The 19,749-nt window shown below is 45.7% G+C and overlaps 1 long non-coding RNA gene across 1 annotated transcript in view; it reads left to right on the top strand.

Annotated features, from left to right (window-relative positions):
- Positions 1 to 14,153, top strand: part of LOC119368958 — a 22,988-nt gene extending 8,835 nt beyond the window's left edge. The window contains exons 2-4 of the long non-coding RNA XR_005176792.1: positions 12,417 to 12,520; positions 12,616 to 12,702; positions 13,999 to 14,153. This is a non-coding gene — a long non-coding RNA (uncharacterized LOC119368958). The remainder of the gene's footprint in view (positions 1 to 12,416; positions 12,521 to 12,615; positions 12,703 to 13,998) is intronic.
- Positions 14,154 to 19,749: the final 5,596 nt, after the last annotated feature.

The raw sequence follows: 19,749 nt of genomic DNA, 5'->3' as shown, positions 1-19,749 counted from the left end.
ATATATATATATATATAAATAGAATTTCTAGTAGAACCAATCATGCATATATATATCATCAATTAATGTCTCACAAACCATCATATTAATTAATTCACACATACACACATGTATAGCTATATACAATTTCTCCTACATATGCATGTTGCCTTCGGAGCCAGTGGCATTAGCCTAATTGGTGCCTTCGGAGCACGATGACAATTGGAAGTGGTTTTCATGAGGGCGGTAGCGGGTAATAGTATTCTCCCTTCGGATTTATGACCTGGTCGAGCAAAAATCCCGCTATTTCCTCTTGAAGTGCTTCTACGCGCTACGTTTCTAGGAGCTTCTCCCACACCTCTCTGAACTGTTAAGAAGGAGATCAATATGCATGTGTATTAGTTGTGTGACTAGATATCGATAATGGTGTAAAAATTGTGAATAGTGTTTTGACAAGCGTACCCATTCCTGTCTTTGAGATCTGCTCCTTTCGGACGCCATCATGCGAATGTTCTCGCAAACGCAGAATGCACACAGATCAATCCCCTGCGCCTGCTTCAGAGCCTTTACGAGAATGGAATTTGATCAGATAATAATTAATCAAGCATGATAATTAAAGAGATGGCAGCTAGCTAGCTAGCTAGTACTACTTAATTACTTACCTTGGGTCTTCCCCATTTAAGCTTTTCTTTCCATTCGCCTTCCGTGACGCTGATGAACCTTGCCCAAGCCCTGCCCGCCGACAAAGAAAATGAATAAAGGGGTTATTAAATAGTTCATATCATGAAATGACGAACTAAATAGGCCGAGATATATAGTTAATAATGATTGAAATTATCTGTTGACTATCCCAAACAAGATGTTATAGTCTGTTTTTTCTTTGAGTAGTGAGTCCAGTATTTCAACTGTTCCGGCGTCAACTTTAATGATACACAAGACCCAGTGATATCTGCATGCACACACGTTTGCATGTCTTAATTAAGCGGGCATATGTAAGCAAAAACATGTAGCTAGCTAGTAGGCAAAAACAGAGAATTTGTAGTACAAGACAGTGTGACTCACTGGAAGTTGTAAGGAAGTAGTATATCTTCATTGTATTTGAGGCGCTTCAAGAACTCTAGCATGCTGTCCTCTACGGCCTTTTGATGACGTGCATCTATTTTCCATGTGTATTCATTAACGGTGTTTGGGTCAATGAACCCAATGCCATAGCGTCCACCTTTTTCTCATTTCATACATCTTCATCCTGCATATAATACCACAGAAAAGAATATAGTGAGGATAATTACAGGTAATGATTGATCAAAAGGATCACTACATCTAGCTTGAGACTTAAATTACAGAAAGAAATCACTTACAGACAATAGCAACTGACGATAGATTTGTCGAGTGCGTCTTGATTGTATAACTGAAACAGTTCAGAATACTCAACGGACACAGCTTTCTCATGGTAGTAATGCTCCTTCTTGACATTCACCATGAGGGACAATCGATCGGAAATCTTGGTAATGTTCATGTACCATTGATGCAATTCATACATTCTTGTTGGGAGGTTCTTGATCTTGTCTGGCTCGACCAAAGGTTGGCCCCGGACATATTTCCGTTTTATTTCATCCTCTCTAAGCACAGGCATGGGCTCGATCTCGAGGAGTTGTCCAACAGTGATTTTGAGAACTTCAGCCTGCATTATATGCTCCTCCGTTATTACCACATTGCCCACCTCAGGAACGTAAACTGTTTGCCCACAATAATATTGGGCGCGCGTACTGTCACGTGTTGTTGGCACAACAAGCGAGGGGATCGATTGCGCCGCCTATTCTCCCAGCTGGGGAATGGTTTTCCCGCATTTTTTGACAGCTGCTTCTTGTTTGCTCGATCCCGAGCTCGCCTCCTTATGTAGACGTGCTCGATTTAACTTCCTGATGTGGCGCTCATAGTCTGTGTCAACAGGCTTGGGAGCTGGTGGTTGAGCCATACGAATGAAGTAGTCAATCATTTTCTCAGGCACTTTCTCCCTTGGTGACGGTGGCGGTTTCGGTGCAAAATGGGCTTCCACCTCGGACTTCGATATGGCTGCGATTTCCTCCTCGGACCTGTCATAAGCCCTCTGCGGAAGAGGCGTGAGGCTTGGACCATATTTATATCGCTTGCCTCCGCCTGTACTTCCTGTACTACCTCGACTCGTATCGCTACACACCATAGCTGCGGGGTGTCTCTTCTGTGATTGCTGAGGCGGCGGAGACGGCTGACGGGGCTGAGTTGGACGAGGAGGAGTGGCCGCCTGAAGCTTTGCCGGACTTGGAGGAGGAGTGGCCTGAGGTTGTGCCAGACTTGGAGGAGGAGTGGACGTCTGACGCTGTGGCGGACTTGGAGGAGGAGGAGTGGCCTGACACTTTGCCGGACTTGGAGGAGGAGTGGCCTGGCACTTTGCCGGACTTGGTGGACTTGCAGTTGCGGGAGACTGCTGATTCGGTGGCGGACTTCGACGAGGAGTCGGCTGACGCGGTGTCGGTGGCCTTCGAAAGATGATGCAATCCTTTTTCCATAGGATGATACGATGTTTGGCATCTCCGAGAAAGCGCTCGTCGTCACCTCCAGGATAGTCAAGCTCTAGCTCCGAATATGGGTCCACCACCTCATCAACCAAGACACGAGCATAGCCCGCTGGAATCGGGTTGCAATGGAAGGTTGCCTCGGGGGGATTTGTAAAAGCAACGGCGTCCGCCACCTTCATGGATATGTTCTTCATTTTGACGTGTAGCTCGCAGCTAGTGTTCTCTATGATGTCATCCACGGGGTATCTACCCAGTATTGCGTTGTCCGGGGCGGAACCCACGCTGCTTCTCAGCATGGATGGGGCGGTACTATCTAATGCTGGATCATTCGCTAGCTGCTGCAGCTGCTGAGACCCCCTTTGCTGGGTAAGTGAGTCGATCTGCTCCTGCTGCCGCTGGAATTTGACTACCAATTCCGCTTGACTTGCTTCTAGGCCTTGAAGGCGTTCATAGTCCCGCTTCCTCTGCTCCTCCTCCATCTTCCTCTTCTTCTCCTCCGCAATCTTCTTTCTCGCACGGGTTCTGTAGTCGGTGTTCCAGTCTGAAAACCCCTCATACCACGGAATAGCGCCCTTGCCTCGTGTTCTTCCCGGGTGTTCAAGATTTCCCAGGGCACGCGTAAGCTCGTCGTTCTCTCTGTTGGACTGGAACACCCCCGATCGTGCCTCTTCTATTGCAACAAGTATCGCATCGTCGGCTCCCTTCAGACTTTCCCTCGTCGAAACATTGCATGTCTTCGGGTCCAACTCCCCCCCATGCGCATAGAACCAAGTCCTGACCCTGGGGGGCCAGCTCTTAGTAACCGGAGTGGCACCTGCATCCTCCATCTCTTTCTCAGACTTATCCCACTTAGGCATTGCCACCGCATAGCCACCTGGCCCCAGCTTATGGAACTTATCCTTTTTTTCGGCATTCTTCTTGTTTATTCTCGACCGTTCCTTAGCTAATTTCGAATCCTTGAATTTCACGAAATCGTCCCAATGAGCACGTTGGTTCTCTAGTGTTCCCTCGAACACTGGAGTCTTCCTTCCTTCCTTGACATACTTGTCCCATTCACGATTCTTGTGGTTCTTGAATGCAACCGCCATCTTCCTAAGAGCAGCGTCCTTGACTTTCTGCACATCTGCTTCTGTGAAATGATCTGGTAGGGTGAAATGTTCCATGAGAGTATCCCAAAGCAGATCTTTTTGATTCTTGTCGACAAAAGTAACATCTGGACGTGGAGCAGCGTCCTCTTTGCCTTTTTTTTCTTTTGTCTTTTGCTGGCTCTCTCCATTCTTGAAGGGAGATCGGGAGTTGGTCCTTCACAAGTACTCCGCACTAACGAATGAACTTGTCCGCAATCTTCTTAGGCGCTAATGGTTCGCCATTAGGTCTGACTGCCTCGATATTGTACTTTACGCCCTCCTTCAACTTTTTGTTCGGGCCTCGTTTCGTCCTTTTGCCTGAAGATTTGCTCGATCCGGATGGCTGAAAGAACAAAGATCGATTCGTTAATATATCTTCAAGTCATTTAAAACATGTGATGATCACCAGATACCTGCTTATATAAATATATATACCTCGCCGGTCTTTGTTGTTTCAGGATCAACATGTTCTTCGTCATCGTCATAATCATAGTTCATGACTTCATCAATTCGGTCGTCGCGATCGAATATCATATCACCCTCTCCGGTGTTGTTTAGAAATTCGGAGCCGTCATAATCTTCTTCATTCTGATCATCATCTGGCCCGCGTATCATATCGAACATGGTCTGTTCTCCCTCTCTGTCGGTATTGTTTGCCATAGCTTTTATTTAACTAATTCAAAAGAAATATAAAACAATTTAGTATTCAAATTACATCGTCTCGAATAATAGATATAATCTCGAATACTTCGTCTAGAATAATAGATATAATCTCGAATACATCGTCTCGAATAATATATAATATTGAATAGTACATCACTAGCTAGCTAATTAAAGATCGAATACTACAGAAGAATCTAGGACACTCGCGGTTCCTGCGGCGCGGGCGGTGGACACCCAAAGAGAAGGAACCCTCACAGGATCATAGCTGAAGTGAGATCCCCGAAGATACTGCCAGGTATTGGAGAACCTACCGCCCTCTAATGCAACCATGTAGCGATGGACGTGCTCGTCCTCCTCCCTGACACAGGGACGTACCACCTCCGGAGGGGCCGGGTCCCTCCGCACCGAAACTGGCCCACGCGAACGCCACCAAACGAGATCAGGGTCGACGACGGGACCCGGGGCCGGGTTCCTCATCAAGCGGTGCGCCCCTCCAGGCAGCACCTCCCAGTGCCAGCCCGGCGGAGCCCAGTCCCGGACATGGGTCGGCTGGACGTCGTCACGGACGGGTCGACGGCGAGGATGCGGGCCGGGCATCGTCGAGAACAAATACTAGCTATATGCCCGCAAAAAGTAACATTTTTTTAATGATTGAATTTTGATAACTAAAATTTCTAACATTTCTATATAACACTAATTATGCTAATCTAAATAATCTAAATAACACTAAAATTTCTAACATTTCTAACATTTCTATATAACACTAATTTCTAACATTTCTATATAACACTAATTTCTAACTGATTAAACACTAATTATATCCATCTAACATGCATTCATACATATATAATAGTGAAAAAATAATAATCTAAATAATCTAAACTAATTAAACATACAAAATACGTGTGTGTGTACTAATTAAACACTAATTATCTAAACTAATTAAACATACAAAATAATAATCTAAATGATCTAAACTAATTAAAGACTAATTATCTAAACTAATTAAACATGCTTGTGTGTGTGTACGGGCTCGGGGAGGGCTCACAGCGGGCGAGGCGACGGCGAGGCGACAGCGAGGCGACGGCGAGGCGACGGCCGGGGCGGCGACGGCGGGGACGGCACGACGGGACGGGGACGGCGCGACGGGGACGGGCCCGGGGCGGCGACGGAGACGAGGGCGGCGACGGGGACGGGGGCGGCAATGGGGACGGCGGCGGCGACGGAGACGAGCGGCGACCGAGATGATCGAGGGCGGCGGCGACGGCGACGGAGACGGAAACAGAAGAACGAACAGAGAGGGAAACTGAAATTTTCGTAGCTGTTGTATATATAGAAGGCACCTTTAATACCGGTTGGAGCCACCAACCGGTACTAAAGGCCTGCTTTGGCCAGGTCAAGCGGCGGGAAGCGACCCCCTTTAGTACCGGGTGGTGGCACAAACCGGTACTAAAGGCCCCCCTTTAGTACCGGTTTGTGCCACGACCCGGTACTAAAGGGGGTGCGCTGGCGCAGGTGCGGTGCGGGAAGTTTAGTCCCACCTCGCTAGCCGAGGGGCGACCGCACTGGTTTATAAACCCCCGTGTGGTCGCTCTCGCGAGCTCCTCTACAAAGCAGGCTTACTGGGCCTACGTGTTCTTTGCAGCCTTGTGGGCCCACTTGGCCTTTGCGGGCCTGCATCCTGGCCCAACGACAGGTTGGGTTTCTAGTCGTATGCAGGCCGCTCTGGCCTAGTAGGCGGGCTTTATTTTATTTTATTTTTTGCTTTATTTATTTTTGTGTTGTTTTTTTGTGTATTTAGAGTTTCTTTGTGAACATTTTTGTTTTAGGTACAAAAAATTACAAACTTTCTGTTAGGGCTTTTTTTTATTTTTTGCTTTATTTATTTTTTTGTTGTTTTTTTGTGTATTTAGAGTTTCTTTGTGAACATTTTTGTTTTAGGTACAAAAAATTACAAACTTTCTGTTAGTGCCCGTAGTTTTCAAATTTGAATAGTTTAAATTTTGAATTATTTGAAATTAGTGTGAATCACTAGTTTGTGAATAACTTAACTTTAAAAATTAGTAAAGGCATGAAAGAATTTGTTTGCACATAAAATTTCTTCGCGTTTCAAATGCCAAAACACATAACTACCCTAACTATTACAGAGATTCCCCTCTCGGTGCGAAACACAGAAGAAAGTGATGATAGCTAGTGAAGCCGATCACATCCCAGATCTTTGGGTGTGAAACTTCTTCTTCGCGTGTGTCCCTTTGCGCCGTAACCATGGAAAATCTTCATCATTTAACGGGATGCTCGGGTCAATATTCACTGTGAATGGAGCAATTTCATCAAACTTTTCATAATCTTCTGACTTGTCTGTCTTGTCATCCACTCCCACGATGTTTCTCTTGCCAGAAAGAACTATGTGCCGCTTTGACTCATCGTACGATGCATTTGCTTCCTTATTTTTTTCTTTTTCTTGGCTTGGTAGACATGTCCTTCACATAGAAAACCTGTGCCACATCATTGGCTAGGACGAATGGTTCGTCTACATACGCAAGATTGTTGAGATCCACTGTTGTCATTCCGTACTGCGGGTCTTCCGTTACCCCGCCTCATGTCATATTGACCCATTTGCACCGAAACAAAGGGACCTTTAAACCACGTCGATAGTCAAGTTCCCATATGTCCTGTATATAACCATAATATGTTTCCTTTCCCGTCTTGGTTTCTGCATCAAAGCGGACACCACTGTTTTGGTTGGTGCTCTTCTTATCTTGGGCGATCGTGTAAAATGTATTACCATTTATCTCGTACCCTTTGAAAGTCATTATATTCGAAGATGGTACCTGGGACAGCAAGTACAGGTCATCTTCAATAGAGGTGTCATGCATGGTACGTGTCTGCAACCAGCTGGCGAAACTCCTGATTTGTTCACGTGTAATCCAGTCATCAGACTGCTCCGGGTGTTTGGAGCGCAGCAAATTCTTGTGTTCATCCATATACGGAGCCACCAAGGCGGAATTCTGTAGAACTGTGTAGTGTGCTTCAGTGAGAGAATGTCCGTCCATACATATTATTTGTTCCCCTCCTAGCGTGCCTTTTCCATCCAGTCTGCCCTTATGCCGCGATTCAGGAACACCAATCGGCTTAAGGTCAGGAATAAAGTCAATACAAAACTCAATGACCTCCTCATTTTGATGGCCCTTGGAGATGCTTCCTTCTGGCCTAGCACGGTTATGAACATATTTCTTTAAGACTCCCATGAACCTCTCAAAGGGGAACATATTATGTAGAAATACAGGACCCAAAACGTTAATCTCTTGGCACAGGTGAACTAGGACGTGTGTCATGATGTTGAAGAAGGATGGTGGGAACACCAACTCGAAACTGACAAGACATTGCACCAAATCATTCTGTAACCTTGGTATGATTTCTGGATCGATTACCTTCTGAGAGATTGCATTGAGAAATGCACATAGCTTCACAATGGCTAATCGAACGTTTTCCGGTAGAAGCCCCCTCAATGCAACCGGAAGCAGTTGCGTCATAATCACGTGGCAGTCATGAGACTTTAGGTTCTGAAACTTTTTCTCTGCCATGTTTATTATTCCCTTTATATTCGACGAGAAGCCAGACGGTACCTTAATACTGAGCAGGCATTCAAAGAAGATTTCCTTCTCTTCTTTGGTAAGAGTGTAGCTTGCATGACCCTGATGTATGTCGTCTTCTCCGTGCATACGTTGCTGGTCCTCCCGTGCCTCAGGTGTATCTTTTGTCTTCCCATACACGCCCAAGAAGCTAAGCAGGGTCACACAAAGATTCTTCGTCACGTGCATCACGTCGATTGCGGAGCGGACCTCTAGGTCTTTCCAATATGGTAGGTCCCAAAATATAGATTTCTTCTTCCACATGGGTGCGCGTCCGTCAGCGTCCTTTGGAACAGATTGTCCGCTAGGACCCTTTCCAAATATCACCTTCAAATCCTTGACCATATCATGTACATCAGCACCAGTACGGTGGCGAGGCTTCGTCCGGTGATCCGCCTCACCTTTGAAATGCTTGCCTTTCTTTCTTACGGGATGCCTGCTCGGTGGAAATTGACGATGTCCCAGGTACACATTCTTCTTACAACTATTCAAATATATACTATCGGTATCATCCAAACAGTGCGTGCATCCGTGGTATCCCTTGTTTGTCTGTCCTGAAAGGTTACTGAGAGCAGGCCAATCATTGATGGTCACGAACAGCAATGCCTTTAGGTCAAATTCTTCCTGTTTGTGCTCATCCCATGCACGTACACCTGTTCCATTCCACAGTTGTAAGAGTTCTTCAACTAATGGCCTTAGGTACACATTAATGTCGTTGCCGGGTTGTTTAGGGCCTTGGATGAGCACTGGCATCATAATGAACTTCCGCTTCATGCACAACCAAGGAGGAAGGTTATACAAACATAGAGTCACAGGCCAGGTGCTATGGTTGCTGCTCTGCTCCCCAAAAGGATTAATGCCATCTGCGCTTAGACCAAACCATACGCTCCTTGCGTCATCTGCAAACTCCTTCCCGTACTTTCTTTCGATTTTTCTCCACTGCGACCCGTCAGCGGGTACTCTCAACTTTCCGTCTTTCTTACGGTCTTCTCTGTGCCATCGCATCGCCTTGGCATGCTCTTTGTTTTGGAACATACGTTTCAACCGTGGTATTATAGGAGAATACCACATCACCTTGGCAGGAATCTTCTTCCTGGGGCGCTCGCCCTCGACATCACCATGCTCATCGCGGCTGATCTTATAGCGCAATGCACCACATACCGGGCAAAAGTTCAAATCCTCGTACTCACCGCGGTAGAGGATGCAATCATTAGGGCATGCATGTATCTTCTGCACCTCTAACCCTAGAGGGCAGACAGCCTTCTTTGCTTCGTACATACTCTTGGGCAATCTGTTGTCCTTTGGAAGCATATCCTTTATCATTACCAGCAACTTTCCAAATCCCTTGTCAGATACACCATTCTCTGCCTTCCATTGCAGCAATTCCAGTGTGGTGCCCAGCTTTTTCTTGTCACCTACGCAATTCGGGTACAACAATTTTTTGTGATCCTCTAACATGTGTTGCAACTTCTTCTTCTCCAAATCACTTGCGCAGTTTCTCTTTGCATCGGCAATGGCCCGACCTAGATCATCAACGGGCTCATCTGATGCCTCTTCTTCAGCTTCTTCCCGCATTGCCGGCTCAGCTTCTTCCCGCATTACCGGCTTAGCTTCTTCCCCCATTGTTGTATCATCGTATTCAGGGAACCCATGGCCAGGATAGCTGTCGTCGTCCTCTTCTTCTTCATTGTCTTCCATCATAACCCCTCTTTCTCCATGCTTGGTCCAAACATTATAGTGGGGCATGAAACCGGACTCAAACAGGTGGACGTGAATGGTTCTTGACGTAGAGTAATTGTGACCATTCTTACAGCCAGCACATGGACAAGGCATAAAACCATCCGCCTGCTTGTTTACCTCAGCCGCAAGCAGAAAAGTATGCACGCCCTCAACGAACTGGGGAGAGCATCGGTCATCGTACATCCATTGCCGGCTCATCTTCATTACACAACACTGAATAGACCAAATTAATACAAGTTCATACATAAAGTTCATACAACACTTAAATGCAACAAACAAATAACTCTCTAGCTAAAGCATTTAAATGCAACAAGAAATGCGATCAAGATTGCAACTAAGGTAACAATTGATCCAACAGCATAATGATACCAAGCCTCACTATCGATGGCATATTTTCTAATCTTTCTAATCTTCAAGCGCATTTTCTCCTTCTTGATCTTGTGATCATCGACGACATCGGCAACATGCAACTCCAATTCCATCTTCTCCCCCTCAATTCTTTTCAATTTTTCTTTCAAGTACTCGTTTTCTCTTTCAACTAAATTTAACCTCTCGACAATAGGGTCGGTTGGAAATTCCGGTTCACATACCTCCTAGATAAAAATATCTATGGCAACTTGATGGGCATAATTTGTCATAAACACGAAATGCAACAAATAGTTTTAAAAGAGAATATACCACATCCCAATCATAACAAGGACGAGGGCCGACGGGGACGGATATCAAAACCATGGCACTATGTATAACAAACAACGTACGGGTAAGATAATTATTATACGAGTAACTATATATCCAAATCACACAAACATCAATTTTTTATATAAAATTTCATGAACAAGAGGCTCACCACAAGGTGGTGCCGGCGACGGGACGGTGCGGGCGATCGACGGTGGTTACGACGGAGATTTAGAAGGCACTAAGTAAACCATACCTACATATGCAAACTAAGTGTTATTTTAACCTCAAATTGCATATAAATCAAATACTAGCACATATACATATTTCCTCCCAAATTACTAAACTCACAAATTAATAACTATATAAAGCATTGCAAGAGCTAATCTAGCAATGAGAGATGAAAGGACAAAGTTGCTAACCTTTGTGATCATTTAAATGGATGGGGGCCTTCAAATCTTGACAAATTTTGGGCAAAATGTGTGATGAGCTCGAGAGGAAGAGGGGAAGAACAGAGAGGAGAGGGGAAAGGGGAAGAACAGAGCGAGCTCGGGTGGACGAAGGGTTTATGTAGGACGACCTTTAGTACCGGTTCGTGCCAAGAACCGGTACTAAAGGTGCTGGAGGGGGCCCAGACTGACAACATCCTGCAACCACTCTCATTAGTACCGGTTCGTGGCACGAACCGGTGCTGAAGGTTAGCCATGAACCGGTACTAATGAGAGCGGCCCGGCTAGCCGTTGGAACCGGCACTAATGTATACATTTGTGCCGGCTCAAATACAAACCGGCACTAATGTGCTTCACATTTGACCCTTTTTCTACTAGTGTTAGGGCCCATCTGCCCTAGGGTTTGCCCCTCCCACTCTTCCCTGCGCCTGGGGCCCCTTGTGGGGGGCGCACCAGCCCACCTGGGACTGGTCCCCTCCCACACTTGGCCCATGCAGCCCTCCGTGGTTGGTGGCCCCACTTGGTGGACCCCCGGGACCCTCCCGGTGGTCCCGGTACGTTACCGGAAAAACCCGAAACTTTTCCGGTGACCAATACAAGACTTCCCATATATAAATCTTTACCTCCGGACCATTCCGGAACTCCTCGTGACGTCCTGGATCTCATCCAGGACTCCGAACAACATTCGGTAACCACATACAAACTTCCTTTATAACCCTAGCGTCATCGAACCTTAAGTGTGTAGACCCTACGGGTTCGGGAACCATGCAGACATGACCGAGACGTTCTCCGGTCAATAACCAACAGCGGGATCTGGATACCCATGTTGGCTCCCACATGTTCCACGATGATCTCATCGGATGAACCACGATGTCAAGGACTCAATCGATCCTGTATACAATTCCCTTTGTCTAGCGGTATTGTACTTGCCCGAGATTCGATCGTCGGTATGCCGATACCTTGTTCAATCTCGTTACCGGCAAGTCTCTTTACTCGTTCCATAACACATCATCCCGTGATCAACCCCTTGGTCACATTGTGCACATTATGATGATGTCCTACCGAGTGGGCCCAGAGATACCTCTCCGTCACACGGAGTGACAAATCGCAGTCTCGATTCGTGCCAACCCAATAGACACTTTCGGAGATACATCTAGTGCACCTTTATAGTCACCCAGTTACGTTGTGACGTTTGGTACACCCAAAGCATTCCTACGGTATCCGGGAGTTGCACAATCTCATGGTCTAAGGAAATGATACTTGACATTAGAAAAGCTTTAGCATATGAACTACGATCTTTGTGCTAGGCTTAGGATTGGGTCTTGTCCATCACATCATTCTCCTAATGATGTGATCCCGTTATCAACGACATCCAATTTCCATGGTCAGGAAACCGTAACCATCTGTTGATCAACGAGCTAGTCAACTAGAGGCTTACTAGGGACATGGTGTTGTCTATGTATCCACACATGTATCTGAGTTTCCTATCAATACAATTATAGCATGGATAATAAACGATTATCATGAACAAGGAAATATAATAATAACTAATTTATCATTGCCTCTAGGGCATATTTCCAACAGTATGCACAACAGGCGCCTTCGCCACATTGTCATTCATTTGTGAGATGTTTCTCTTTCTCTATGTTGGCATGGATGATATATAGAGTACTGGAAGATTGTTAGTGAAACACATTCAGGTATGCTATCTATCTGATTCTTTCCATGTGTGTAGTAATATATTCGTTGTTCAAATCCAGAAATTGTAACACATTTTCTATACTACTATATGCAGCCCAATGAAGTGTATCGCCTTTGAGCTCCATTATTTAGGCCAGATCTCATGAGAGATGCTGTGTCAATTGCATTGGCATCCAATAAGGTAAAAGCTCTGAGTTATATTAGAAGGCGTACCCATCCGTCTGAAGACTGCTCTTAATATATTCTTCTCTTTCCCATGTTGTAAAATTTAGATCAGTCCACTTATCGGATTTTAATTCCATGTGATCGGATGCATATTTGAATAAATCCTCCAGTCCTTCTAGCTGTTGTACCAACAAATGGAAAAAGTATAAGCATCATAAGCGAGAAATAAGAAAAAAAACTACTTATGAAAAGATGGGGCAGTAGGACTAACTACTAACCGTATCAATGAGGTCCTTGCGGTTCATTGATGAGCCAATTCCTCGTCCTCAGCCACCACAATTTGTTTACTTGTTTCGTTGCGGGTTAATTTCTGAGAACAATATTAAAAGTATTACCCGTATGTAGGATATAATATAATTAGAATGACTTTGGAAGATATAGTTGAGAAAGGAAAGTCACCTGTGTATGTTCAGAATCTTTGGCCTCTCTTTTTTCTATGTTTTCTTCAAGGATTGGTGTATATTCTGGGCTCTCCATGCAATTATTTTCCTCCACTTCATTATTGTTGAGTATTTCACTTGATTCGTCATCGCTCGGTAGCTGAAACACATGGTAGTAGAATATTATGATAGAGAGAATATCTTTCTGATATGATATTTGTACTAAAAAATTACAAACTGATCTGTGTCGTTAGAATTAGAATAGTAATGAGATGTGGAAAGAAAACTCGCCTCTGTCGATTCGGGGATTGTATCTCCATCGTTGGTTATCACAGCATCAAGAAGCATGTTTTGTGGACCCTCCGTAATTAAAGTATGAACCAAGCAGTAGTCAATTAAAGCACCATTATATTTGTCGACGGGATTGTGTCCACATGACGGCGCAGTGAGTATGTTGTCTGGCCTCATCCTTGTTCCAAAGTTTTGTCTCTGGTACGTATCATTTGTGTGTAGCCAATCACAATCTTCATTAGCTAAAGAGACATTGAGCGACTGTCAGTGAGGAAATCAAAGATTGGATATACAGTGTTTCATGTAGGTGTCATCAGCTGTATCGGATTGATTTTGTTCTCTAGTTGTAAGGACTATTGTTAACGATTTGGTTCGATACCGTTTGTCACGTAGGCTTTGCAATATCAGTTGCTTATGTTGCTCATAGCAGGCATTTTCTCTCTGCCTCGTAAGTGCTTGTTTTGCTTCTGTATTATAAGTGTTAATTTGGTACAAGACAACATGAGCAACAGTTCTTTTTACTCTGTATGGTAGTTAACATGAGCCACAATTGCTTACCATATGAACTGCTGCCTCTGTAGGATTGAAGTGGTGGCCGTAACACAGTTAGTTGGGAGGACCCACTGGCAGAGTCGATGTTGGTAGAGTCGATATTATTGACATTTTCCTTGTTAGAAACAGCAGTATATGGTGTTCCTAATGAATTCAGACCAGGAAATGAAGTCCAATCACTCATTATGACATCAATAGGTATGCCTGCATCATAATTGTATGAACAATGTCAGTTGTTGACACACAAATGCCGGTATTACGGTTGGATGTAGGAGAACACATGACCTTCCGCAGATGGTGTGTGTCGTTGCTGGGTGAGAGCAGACTGCGCAGTGGTCCTCTCCGTCGTGTCAAAACCTGCCCAAAAGAACACTTAATTGATATGATTTACTTGAGATTCATCAATGTATGATAAAAATAGAGAAAATGAAGTAACCAGGCGACATGGCCCCGGGTGGCTTAGATGGAGTGTTGATTTCATTTAGAATAGCAAATGGCGCACTTGGCCTCTCCATAGTGTCAAAACCTGGCCAGAAGAACACTTAACTAACCTGATTTTACTTGTGATTCATGAAAAGTATGGTAAAAAATAGAGAAAATGGAGTAACCAGGCGACATGGCCCCAGGTAGCTTAGATGGAGTGTTGATTTCATTTAGAATGGCAGCCGCAGCTCTCTTACGATCCCTTGCCTCTTGTCTTTTCTTTAATATTGCATCCCTGTTTAGTGCATACCTCTCCCTTTCCCTCTGTCTCTTCAGCTCTTTTGGATCTGCTTTTTGACCTGCGAGACAATGACATATTCTTCTGGATTTACAGACCTAAGTAGGTAAGAGTCGCAGCTTATGTATTTACCTGAATTGTTGTTGTTGGTTAGGTCCTGAAAGGGAGTATATACCCCACTACGCTGAGAGGATGCCATATTGTCTTCTCAACTTTTCTTTTTTGTGAAACACTTATTCAACCCTTTGTCAACTCAGTTTGTTCATGATGTACTGTAAGTATCAGTTTTGAAAGTACAAATTACATACTGTCATATTAAAAGAGCAATTTCCTTTGTCTTCTGTCAGATCATAAGATGTGCAAATTAAATTGATCTAACCTGTGCATTGGCAGGTCTCGAGATGCCGTGGGGCCACATAGGGTGATGACACCGGAGGTAGGGCAGCCTGCCAGGTTGAGGACGTCCACCGGGTCGAGGACGTCGCGGACAGGGCGAGGGCGGCGGGGCGAGTATGGCGGGGCGAGGAGAGGTAGGGGCGAGGAGAGGTACGGCAGCAAGGCGGGTGGAGGACGTCGCGGACACCAAGGGCCAGGAGAGGTAGGGCAGCAAGGCGGGTCGAGGATGTTGCGGACACCAGAGGCGCGGCGGGGCGGCTGGCGGAGGCGAGGTTCGTGGCGTGATGCCGGCGTTGATCGTGGAGGTTCCTGGCGTGGTGGCGGCTTTGATCGCGGAGTCCACGTTAATTCCCTTGAGGTGTCATCGTTGGGGGCTGTGTAGCATCCTGAACGGGGAGTCTGCCGGCAGAACATTTGTTTTGAGCCGTAGATCTGACTGTAGTATAATGGATGTAACGTGGACTGTTGGATGCAACTTAATGGATCTGATCGGACGTGTGGGGTTATCCTGTGTGCACGTTTTGGGGTGCATGTAGGGGAAGTCATGTTTGGTCTTTTAATAGTAGTATAGATGAACCTGTCATCGCATGCACTATTTGTGAAGTTGGCTGTAACACATTGGGCGATTTGGACAACAAGGAGGAAGGCGATTCACGAAGGAATCTTCCAAAGTCCGCAGGCTACTCACATGTTCGTCCAGAGGTTCATCTCTGAACTTGATATGATCAAGTCTCCATCCCCAGCACAATCGAGTACACGAACCAGAACGGCTCAAAGCACGTGAGCCAAGGCGCCGCCCCCAGGCTTCGCGAAGACACATGTAGATGCAGGTGTGGCGCGGTCTAGGGGGACGGCAGCGGCTGTTTGCCGGGACGACCAAGGGAATTATATGGGTAGTTCTTCCCTGCTCATATACGATATGCAGGATCCAGCCACATTGGAAATCATAGCATGTCGGGAAGCTTTGGCATTGGCAGAGGATCTGGGAGTACAGAATGTTGTTATCTCGTCGGATGCAAAACAAGTAATACAGGACCTGAACAATGTCAGTAGAGGACGCTATGGGGCCATCATCGAGGAGATTCAAGCTAGATCAGCTAATTTCACCTGCAATTTTATGTATGAAAGTCGTTCGGTTAATATAGAGGCACACAAACTTGCTAGATTCTCACTTTCTTTAGATTAGGGGCGCCACCTGTGGCTTGTTCAACCCCATGATTTGAATTGTATCCCACATTCTGTGGTTTATGATCAATAAAGCTTTTGCTTTACCGCTCAAAAAAAGAGTATGCTCAAAAGAAAAGTTACGCTTACGAGTACTGATACCGGTAATTCTGAGAGCAACTAGTTAACGACCGCTCCTTCGGAAGCCTCACAACGATCAGCGTCACTTGGCGCGCTCCCAGCCACCAGCCACGTGTTGCTCTCTAGGCACTTCATTCAAAAAAAATCATTTTTCGCATGCGTTTTTGACTTTTTAAACGGGTTTTCTTCCGGGTTTTTCTACGTTTCGGTTTTTCACCGGTCTTGCTTAACTTTTGGACCAAAAAAAGTTTCAGGAAAAAAACTTTTTTTGCGCAAAAAACGTGTTTTCTTTCTTTTTATCCTCCAAAGACACAGTTTTGCTTCCGCGAGAGGCATGGTTTTGCTTTCGCGAGAGGCACGACCATGACTCTCAGAAACGAAAAAACGCATTTTTTTAATTCGCCAGAGGCACGGTTTTGCTTCCTCGAAAGGCACGACCATGACTCTCGGAAACGGAAAAAATAAACATGTTTTTTTGCTAGAGGCACGTTTTTGCTTCCGCCAGAAGCACGGTTTTGTTTTCGTGAGAGGCACGACCGTGCCTCTCGGAAACGAAAAAACGTGTTATCTGTTTCTTTTCTTTCGTGAGAGGCACGGTTTTGTTCCCGCAAGAGGCATGGTTGTGCTTTTGCCAGAAGCACGGTCGTGCCTTGTCGGAAACAAAAAAACGCACTTTCTATTTATTTTTTCCTTCGCGAGAGGCATAGTTTTGTTTCCGCGAGAGGCACAGTTGTTATTTCGTGAGAGGCACGGTCATGCCTCTTTCGGAAAGGGAAAAAAACCATGCTTCCGGTTCAGTTTTTTTGTTCGGTTTTTTTAGTGAAAAAAGTTCGTCAAAACCTATTAACATGAGATCTAGTTTTGAAGATCCCGACACGATAAATTCAACGCTGAAAACGGTTCAAGATTTGGACGCACGATTTAAGAGATAAAACATTTTGAATAAACAGATTTACGAAAAAAGGGGAAACTACCAGGTTGCGACAAGTGGCACACATGCAACGCGTTACTTGTCCTAACCGGGAAAGGTGGGAGTGATCTTTACAAGGAGTACTCCTCAATTAGTGATTTCGGGTAATTCTCAACAACAACAAATTACTCAGTGATATTTAGCTTATTATCCTATATATAAGCCTGCTATAATTCGAGTCTAGTTGTGCACAAATGCCGGTTGGCAGGGGACGCAAAGGAAGTGCCGAAAGTTAATTTGAACGAAGACATATGCGAATATGAACCAAATATGTTGCTTTTGCATGTAAAAATGACCATGATATTTTAGACATTTTAAGCTGGTTTAATCTTTATCTTTATCTTTACCAAATATTAAAAGAAGGAGACTTTCATAGTTCTTCATCCGTCACTTGTTTATATCCGTTAATTTTATGTTAACTAGCAAGATTGTGAAACGACTCCTTGGCGATCGATCGCGGGAGCCATCGATTCCAATCGCGCGTGCCGCGTCCTGTTCCCTTTCCCTTTCTAGATCGTTTCCGTATTTGGAAAAGCCCACCGTGTGGTCTCCTATTCCCCTTTCGCTTTCTCCTTTTCTCAGTTTTCCTGTTTTCATTGAAAGTGTTAGTTGATTTAAATTGAAAGTGAGATTTCCCGCCCAATATTGTCCCTGAAAAACCGCTGGCCCAGAAAGGGAATTGGCAAAATAGGAAAAAACAGGCCCAAACTGAAAAAACGAGGAAAGGGAATAGAGCCTTCATAGGTACTAGGCCGAGGCTGGGCCCAACTTACAAAAACAGGAACGCTAGAGGCTGGGATCGATCGCGAGAGGGAATAGGATGCGGGAGCCTGATCGCTAAAGCTTTTATCGTTTGCTGTCGGATTTCTCCGATCGGGAATCGAGCGCGCCGCCTAGGACGCGCGCGAACGTTAGCCACGCCCGCAAGATTGACGGTTGAGATTTAAAAGGATATATTTTCTCTTCTCTCTTCTCTTTCCTATTAATAAACGGAAATGTTAACGCCCACACGTGTGAGCGTTAGCCAAGTCGTCCACACGTCTCCATCACCGTCCAGCGCCTTTTGCACGAATCTTGGCATAAAAAGGCTGATTTTGTGTGCCACGTAGGACAACTCGTGTGTGTGGCATGTGGGGGAGTTCGCCCACACGCCTGTTTTCTCTCCGCGGCCAACGTTCGCCAGTCGGGGCGTGCGATGAAACTGATGTCGCGCCCGCACGCCACGCACCACTCCTGTTCCCCATCTCCCACGACTGCCATTCTCCCACTCTCCCACACCCAAGTTGTCATTTGTCATGTTTTTGAAGGGTACATGGCAACTGCCCTATTTGTGATTTTAAACATATGGCAACTCTCTTTTTACCCGAACATGTTATTGTTGCCACGTTTGTTTTGCAGCGTTACATGGCAACTGTCTAGTATTAGTAGATGACAACTCCTAAAGATACCACCGTCACCCACATGCCCGTCTCCTGTCCCACACGCCAAAAGCCATCAGTTGCCATGTGTTTTGCAGGATACATGGCAACTGTCCTAGCGTGCTTGTAAGCAGATGGCAACTCTCTTTTTACCCGCAACATGTTTTTTGCCATGTTTTGTAGTGCTACATGGCAACTGTCTAGTGTTAGTAGGTGGCAACTCTTAAAGTTTTCCAAATCATGATAACTGTAGATTGTCCGACATGGCAACAGCTACAGTTGCCCAAAAATGACATCCGACACTTGACCTAAGATGGCAACTGCAGTTGAGCAACCATGGCAACTGTAGTTGTCCGACATGGCAACTGTAGTTGAGCAACATGGCAACTGCAGTTCAGCAACATGGCAACTGAAGAGGGTCCGGATCATGGCAATTGTGGTGGGACGCGTGTTTACTGACACGCAGGGCGTGTGGCTCGCAGGTGGGGAGGGGCGACGGCCGAGACGGGTTGTGCGGGTCGCGTGCTCGCTCGCCCGGACGTGCTCGTGCGGGGCTATCGCGCTGCACCGGATGTGCGGGCTGTGGCTACGCGCGCCCGGACGCGGTCGTGCGGGCGGGTTCCTGTCCATGCCACACGAGGCGTGCGGGCGGGTTCCTGCCCACGCCACACGTGTGGCAGTTATCGGGACCCTTAATAAAAGGTACCGTTCCTTGATCCGTCATCTTCCCCGGTCAAATCTTTTTCCTATTGTACGGATCGCTAACTCGATCGATTTCTTTTTTTCTTCACCGAACGGATCGTATGGAACGATCGATTTCTCCAAGCCGAAGATCGATCTCTTAAATTTTTATTGGCGGCCTGCACAAGAGCGGATGAACTTAGTGATGGCCCCCCTTTCCCCTCCCGTGCTCCCTTCCCTTGGCTCCCCCCTTGACCGCGTCGCCTGCTCGATCCTCCCCTTCCCCTCC

Source organism: Triticum dicoccoides, chromosome 2B (assembly GCF_002162155.2).
Source record: "Triticum dicoccoides isolate Atlit2015 ecotype Zavitan chromosome 2B, WEW_v2.0, whole genome shotgun sequence".
NCBI lineage: Eukaryota > Viridiplantae > Streptophyta > Magnoliopsida > Poales > Poaceae > Triticum > Triticum dicoccoides.
The sequence above is the reverse complement of the archived record's forward strand: the minus strand, read 5'-3'. Positions and strand labels throughout refer to the sequence as shown.